The sequence below is a fragment of the Polypterus senegalus genome, unplaced genomic scaffold (genome assembly GCF_016835505.1).
Source record: "Polypterus senegalus isolate Bchr_013 unplaced genomic scaffold, ASM1683550v1 scaffold_9017, whole genome shotgun sequence".
In the NCBI taxonomy this organism is placed as follows: domain Eukaryota; kingdom Metazoa; phylum Chordata; class Cladistia; order Polypteriformes; family Polypteridae; genus Polypterus; species Polypterus senegalus.
The window spans coordinates 4,501-12,355 of NW_024385562.1; the positions used below are offsets into that span (position 1 = coordinate 4,501).

Genomic DNA, 7,855 nt, shown 5'->3' on the forward strand with positions numbered 1-7,855 from the left:
AAGAAGAGGCACCCCGGGAATCACCAACGCCTGTCTGTATAGAACCGAACTGATTACTATCAACATCTTGGGATGACTGTGGTTCTACATAATTCAAACCATTATCCTCAAAATGAACACTGTTGAAATGTTTCCTAAACCCTGAAAAAGTACAAAACCGGCGCCTACAATCGCCTTGCATACAAATCAACCTGAACTTCAATGAAGGATAGAAACTGTGTGTAACTCGCAAGTGAGATATCAGCTGCTGGCTATTTGCATACAAACTCTCACAGCAAAAACATTTAAACATTGTTTAACAATTTCACACGTAGTTCTTTTACTCTTGGCGACTCGTTTGTTAGACCTAATATTCTGTCTTTTCTGTGACTTTGTCGCCTATCGCCGAAAAGAGGGAGATCGCCGTTATAATTTATAATTGTTTAAAGAAAGGTTTATTAAAACGCCGCAATATAAAAGAACATATTTCCACGGAGCTAACACTCCCATCGGAAACACTATGTCAATGTTGTAGACTGTTGTCTGTAGAAAGGTGTAGACATTTGCCAGGGATTCCTCATAGGTTAGGTTAAAGATGTAATGAACTTTGAAAAGTTCATCTATGGCACTCAGGGAGGTGGCTCCTGCACAGGGGATGAGCTGCTTGTCAACAACGACATCAAAATTGTCAATCGTCTTCTTGGTTCGTCCTACTGCAAGTAGGTATGGTTGGTGGCCTTCTCTTCCCATGAGATGTTCTTCAGTGCTGGTACAGGACTATAAAAGAATGACAAGTTATATTTTACAGCTGATGAATGCACGGCCCTTTAAAAAAAAGAACAGAATTCTTTAATACATTAAACAGTTCAAACCACGACTAAGAATTTATCAGGGTGAAAATCTGAAAAGTGCTACAGCTAAAATTTAACAGAAAGTAAGTCTGGAGGTGATCTGCAACTACAAGATACATAGCTGTTTGTAATTCATGTCATGTCCAAAAGGAAGAAAATCTACTAGAAAAGACAGACAAGTGCAGGCCACTGTGACACGGTTAAAATTGATATCAAGTTTGTATGCCATCAAGAAGTGAAAAGAATGAGAACAACTTCCTTCAGTATCAACCAAATAAATGCATCTATGACTGTACAACACATTGATCCCACGTTGTAATTCACCTTCTGAAAATGTACAAGCCTGTCAACAGCATCAGTGGGACTGATTTTAACTTTCTTTCTCCCTGCAGACGGTGGTAGCAAATGCAACAGCAACAAGAAAGAGGAAATGTCACTGTCCCATTCTGATGGAAAATGAGAAGGGATCAATGTTCAGAAATATAAATTAGTATGTAGAATAGATAGCCTTGCCTGCCATTTAAAACCTCAAAATACCGCTTACCGTGTTCAGACTGTTGTTTCTCTGCTGCACTGATGTGACTTTGAAGTTCTGCTGTCAAAGTGAGAGACTTTGCTTCTTCAATGACTTTTGGCTTGAATGCCATCTCCCACTGCTCAAGCAATTTTGCAGATGTTTCAGCACTGAACAGCAAAATAAAGTCTTGATTTAACTAATGATATTGCATACAACAAAACATATTGGCATCATGCTTGAATCACACTTAATCCCTTAAACCAAGAAATAAACAGGAAAGGATTTTTATACTTACCAACCCTTTTACTTCTAAAAATCTTGGAAACATTTTTAAGATGTCAGTTGACCTTTCCGGGTTATGAACGAGCTCTTGCCGATGCTTAAAGGTTTGCTTCATCTTTTGCCTAACTTCAGTCTCATCAGCGGTGTGGAGAAGGAGTGAAATGGCTTCTCTGCATGCATCTCCATCAAGTTGTTCAATGTCCTCTATTTCTCTTCGACGACTTGGTCCTCTAGTCTTATGAGACATCAAGTAAACACGTTTTGGATTGACAGAGTTTTAAGCCACCAAGCAATAAATCCTGTTCCCTTCTCTGGATCATAAAAATGTTCCTAAAATGAAAGAACAAACAAGGAAGCAATAAAGTACATTTATTAAATCTCAATAGTAAATTAGAACTACATAAACACTGACATTGAAAATCACACCAAACGAAAAAGTGTTAAATAAAATCCAGGTATTTCTTTTAAATAATTGCAGTATTCAACTACATAAAAGTACGTGAAAGTGACTAAGGTGTGCTTACATAGTCCTTCGATGAATATGGGTCTCTTAGAGCAGGGAAAAGAGAAACAATGCCTGAGACATACGTCTCTCTCTGTTTAAGTGTGGGAATCCTCCTGACAAATTGTAGAAGATTAAGTAGAACTTAGTCATTTATCCAATACTTAAACCTCCATATATGTATGAATAGACACAAAGCAAGCCTGATATTGTGTTGATTTATTAATTCTCTGATAGCTTACCCATGAACCTCTGTCATATGGCTAACAAGAACATTAACAAGCTGTCGTCTCGTGCTGTGCTTCAGTGTTTTAGTTAGCTCATATTCTTCGACAACATCCAAACCACCAGGTTTCTCTTTCAGGGCATTTTGAACAATCTAGTTATTAAAGACAAAAAAAAAAAAAACATGAAGGAATGGTATGATGACATCCATCCATTGTCCAACCCGCTGAATCCGAACACAGGGTCACGGGGTCTGCTGGAGCCAATCCCAGCCAACACAGGGCACAAGGCAGGAACCAATCCTGGCAGGGTGCCAACCCACCACATAAAAGTTACCCGTGAATGCAGATATTTCCACATTTACCTGTTTTGATTTTTCAGCACTTGTGATTTCTCTGCCATTATTAAAGTATGAGCTTGCAGACCGACTCAGCTGGGTTCTCTCCAACCGTTCTACATCACTGGAGTTTGAAAGTGGATCAGTGCATGTACTTGGTGTTGAGGTAAGCTGTGGGTGAAAATTCTTTTTTTTTTTTAAAAAAAAGGGGAGACCAACATTGATTAATTATCAAAAATTTTATAAAGTTATTTAGTCATTTCAGAAAAAATGTAATACCACCAGAAACATCCAGATCAGCAAAAGTCCTTGTGGAGGACATTTTACTGTGAAGCATATCTGTGGGTTGCTCTGAACCAACTCTTGAAAAATATCTTCCTCCACATTAGTATTTGTCTCATCAAAGACTTGAAGTGCATCGTTTGCTGTAAGCCCAAATTTTTTTTTTTACTAAAACAAGATAAATTGGGTTATGAAATGTCAATAAAATTAACTTTTTGAATCAGCTGAAACATTATCCAACACATAATTAAATTCAAATTTACCTTCGTTTAGAAACTCCTCAAATGTGAACCCATCTTGCAATTTGATGTATTTCTTCACCTGAAGATAATTCACCTTCACCAGCATGATGAGACCTCATGAAAGAACTTCAATCTTAGCTTTGAGAGAGCAGTTGTTTAACAATCTCGGTACAACAGTTTAATATATTGGCTAAAGCAGTGTTTCTCAAATAGTGGGGCGCGCCGTCAAGGGGGGCGCGTTTGACCTCGGGGAACATGCTTTTTTATTTTTCTTTTACATTTTTTTTGAATTTAGAATGCACTTTAAATCTTTTCTGTTACATTTAATAAAGCTATTCTCTGTTGTAAATTGGTCCATATTTCTTTCTTTTTTTATTCTCTTATACGTTAATAAGGATACAGTGTTACACAGAGGCGTACTTATAACAATTTTTTAGACAAATGATACTATTTATAGTCGCACGGGGGGCGCGAGATGTTTTCTTCTTCCTGGGGGGGGGGGCATGACAGAAAATAATTGAGAAGCACTGGGCTAAAGCAACTTAAATTTTTCAACTTTGTTGTTGTTACATACAATATACTGTATATTTAAGAACATAAATCTATCTAATATGGAGGCATATTTCGATCAAAATTAAATAAATACGCAGATAAATAAATCAAATATATTTCAAATATAATCAAATAAATAAAAGAATAATTACATTTCAAGGTGTGTTTCGTATCTTGTCAGCGGCACTGAAATAAGTAAATGGGTACATAATTAATTTAACACACAAAGAAATAAATAAGGAAATGCAGTGGAACCTCGGATTTTGATTATAAATTCGTTCCTAAAGGCTGTTTATAAACCGATTTGTTTAAAAACTGAAACCATTTTCCCCATCATACCAAATCATGTAAAACTGATTCATCCGCTCCCGAACCCCATGACTGCTTATTTAAACCTTTATAACCACACTTCATGCATAAAATCGTATACTAGAACAATGAAAATGCATACAATCTTACACAAAAGAATAAATACATAAAATATAGACGAAAATGTAACTTCACTTTACCTGAACGGAGAAGAGTTAATGTCGTTAAGTGGAAGATGGTGAGAAAGGGGATTGTTAAAGGCAGATGTCGACTTTGTCCACATGAGGCACACGAGGGGCTCGTACAATCCAGATTGCTTCTCACGTTGACTTAATTCTTTTAATTATTTATTTTACATTTATACAGCACTTTTCTCACTACTCAAACCGCTCTCCACATAGGGAAGACCCGGGAAGCAAACATGCAACAGATGTTTTATGTTGATCTATGTGTGAAACCATTGTTTGTAGTGCCTGTCAGAAAATAGATGTTAGTCGCCGGAGTTGGAGAGAGCTAACACGCGGTGACAGCACACTGCATACATCCACAGACGTTTTATGTTAATTCAGGTCAGAATCACTGCTTTGTGTGCTGTTAGAGAACTCAGATTTTTGGAAAAATATTCATCTCTGAGAGAAAAGAAAAGTTCAGCCATATATATAAAAATTATTACTGTTCATCTAGGAATGCTCGGATCTGACACCCATAATGTGGTGGTGCACCATCTTGCTGGAAAAACTCAGGGAACGTGCCAGCTTCAGTGCATAAAGAGGGAAACACATCATCATGTAGCAATTTCGCTTATCCAGTGGCCTTGAGGTTTCCATCGATGAAGAATGGCCCCACTATCTTTGTACCCCATATACCACACCATACCATCAGTTTTTGTTCCAACAGTCTTGGAGGGATCTATCCAATGTGGGTTAGTGTCAGACCAATAGCGGTGGTTTTGTTTGTTAACTTCACCATTCACATAAAAGTTTGCCTCATCACTGAACAAAATCTTTTGCGTAAACTGAGGGTCCTGTTCCAATTTTTGTTTTGCCCATTCTGCAAATTCAGTGCGCCGATCTGGGTCATCCTCATTGAGATGCTGCAGTAGCTGGAGTTTGTAAGGGTGCCATTTGTGAGCAGCTAATATCCGCCGAAGGGATGTTCGACTAATGCCACCCTCCAGTGCTACGCTGTGGGCTCTTGCTGAATGAAGCTAGGACAGCCACTGATGTTTCTTCATTAGTGACAGTTTTTATGCGTCCACATTTTGGCAAATCCAACACTGAACCAGTTTCACGAAACTTAGCAAGCAGTTTGCTAACTGTAGCATGGGAGATGGGTGGTCTCGTAGGGTGTCTTGCATTGAAATCTGCTGCAATGACCCGGTTACTGCGTTCACCAGACATCAACACAATTTCTATCCGCTCTTCACATGTTAACCTCTGCGACATGTCAATGGCTGTAAACAAAGAGAAACTTGTAAATAACTCATGAAAGAATAAAGTTACGTTAAAACCAAGCACACCATTGTTTTTCTTGTGAAATTCCCAATAAGTTTGATGTGTCACATGACCCTCTTCCTATTGAAAAAACAACAGTCACTTCATACTCAGCTGCGAACCGATTCAGAGAGAGCTGAAGATCACAGCCTGATGAAGTAAACAGGACAACATCATCTGCAAAAAGCAGTGACCCAGTCATGAGTCCACCAAACCGGGCCCCTTCAACACCCTGGCTGCGCCTACAAATTCTGTCCATAAAACTTATAAACAGAATCGGTGACAAAGGGCAGCCCTAGCCCTGACAGACTAAAAGAGGTCAGTTATTGCTGGGATGAAAGCTGCCCACCCAAAAGTCACAACTACACACTGTCTGGAGGCTGGAGAAGCAGCCTTGTCAGGGTTTTTTGGGACCTCCAGAGGATGCTGTCTTGGGGCAGGGGAGCTTGGTGCCCTGGTTCATGTATGACCTGGAAGTGCTTTGGGGGGCTGAGACAGGGAGCTGGAGGCAATTCCCAAATCAAGTGTAAGAGAGAGTCGGGAGGCAGCGGGCAAAACTCCCAGAGGAAGGAAGGAGGAAGACATTAACTGTTTTATTTGTATTATAGCTGATCTTTGGAAGGGTGATTATTGAAGAAGTGCTTTAGCTTAAAATAGTTGTGGCCAAAATTATTAGCCCCCCTTATGAAATTAGGCAACACTCCTGATTCCAATATGAAAATGACCATTAACAACAAATGTTTGTTTTTTAAAGCGTATCTGTGTCCAAAATAACAAGGTCCACTAATTGTAGTTTGGATATTTTATTGACACACTGAATGGAAACAAGAAAGAGCAAAAATGAGACATTCAAAATTATTAGCCCCAAGCCCATTGATAGTCAATACTGTACCCTTTTTGAGCCACAACTGACAACAATCTATTAGAGTAGGTCTTTACTAGATTAGCACAGGTCTCCTGAGGGATTTTGGTCCATTCCTCCATTGCAAATTGTTCTAGCTGGTCCAAATTGCGTGGTTTCCGAGCATGGACATTCACTTTGAGCACTCGCCACAGATTCTCAATGGGATTGAGGTCTGGGCTCTGTGCGGGCCACTCCAAGATCTTGGTTTTGGTATCCTTGAAAAACTGTTGAACTAATTTTGATGTATGCTTTGGGTCATTGTCTTGTTGGAAGACCCAGCGACGACCTAAGCCTAGACTACGAGCAGATTTCTGCATATTCTCCCTCAGAATGTCAACATAATTTTCTTTTTTCATGATGCCATGCACCAACAAGGCTCCCTGTGCCTGAGGCTGCAAAACAGCCCCACAGCATGATGCTCCCACCACCATGTTTAACTGTGGCAACTGTGTTCCTAGGGTTGAAGGCCTGTCCCTTTCTTCGCCAAACATAAGCAACATCCATGTGCCCAGACAGTTCCAGTTTAGTCTCATCAGACCAAAGCACAGACTTCCAAAAATCATCTTTACATTTCAAATGTTCACGGGCAAACCTCAGTCGATGTGCCGCTCTTTGAGTAAAGGGGTTCTTCTGGGACGATGGCCGTGAAGCCCACCACGGTGAAGAGCCCTCACAACTGTGTTCCTTGAAACATCAACTCCAGAAGAGGCCAGGTCAGCAACAATCATCTTGGCAGATGTCCGGGATTCCTTGCTGACATCTCTTAACTATTTTTCTCTCCAGAGTTCTTGAAATCTTAAGCTTACGGCCACGGCCAGGTTTGTTTCTAACAGAATTTGTCTCCTTGTACTTGGCAATGATGCAACGTACAGCAGTTCTAGACACTGTGAATCGCTTGGAAATGGCAGTGTAGCCTTGCCCCTTATCATGAGCCTCTACTATCTTCTTTCTGAGCTCCAGACTGATTTCCTTTGTCTTTGGCATGGTCAGTAACAGCAGTCCCTCTCATGTGTTCAAGAGCCCTGTTCTTGGAAGTCTTTGCATGCTGATTGAGTGTTGTTAGGAAGCCAATTAACTGCATAGATGTGGTTTCAAAGCTGATTGGTTAATTAGTGTAGGCGTGTTTTGAAAGCAAACATTAACATGGGGCTAATATTTTTGACCACCCCATTTTTTTTTACTATATTTGATATAAAGCAAGACTACAAATATATTTTATATTACAAAATGTATCAAAAGCTAGTAAATAGCACTGGGAGATGTTTGATTATATCAAGTTTCATCAATGTTGCAAACTTTTGGGAAGAAGTTTAGGAAAATGTTCCATGATTCCAGGGGGGATAATAATTTTGGCCACAACTGTAAATATCCATCCATCCG

At 39.6% G+C, this 7,855-nt stretch overlaps 1 long non-coding RNA gene across 2 annotated transcripts; it reads right to left on the reverse strand.

Annotated features, from left to right (window-relative positions):
- Positions 1-584: 584 nt before the first annotated feature.
- On the reverse strand, positions 585-3,433 carry LOC120522320. Of its 2 annotated transcripts, none has more exons than XR_005632356.1 (6): positions 2,721-3,433; positions 2,374-2,510; positions 2,154-2,247; positions 1,643-1,959; positions 1,375-1,543; positions 585-756 (listed from the first exon to the last, which is right to left on the reverse strand). It is a non-coding gene; the product is annotated as an uncharacterized LOC120522320 (long non-coding RNA). The 2 variants fall into 2 exon arrangements; XR_005632357.1 differs by lacking the exon at positions 585-756 and adding an exon at positions 1,225-1,276.
- Positions 3,434-7,855: the final 4,422 nt, after the last annotated feature.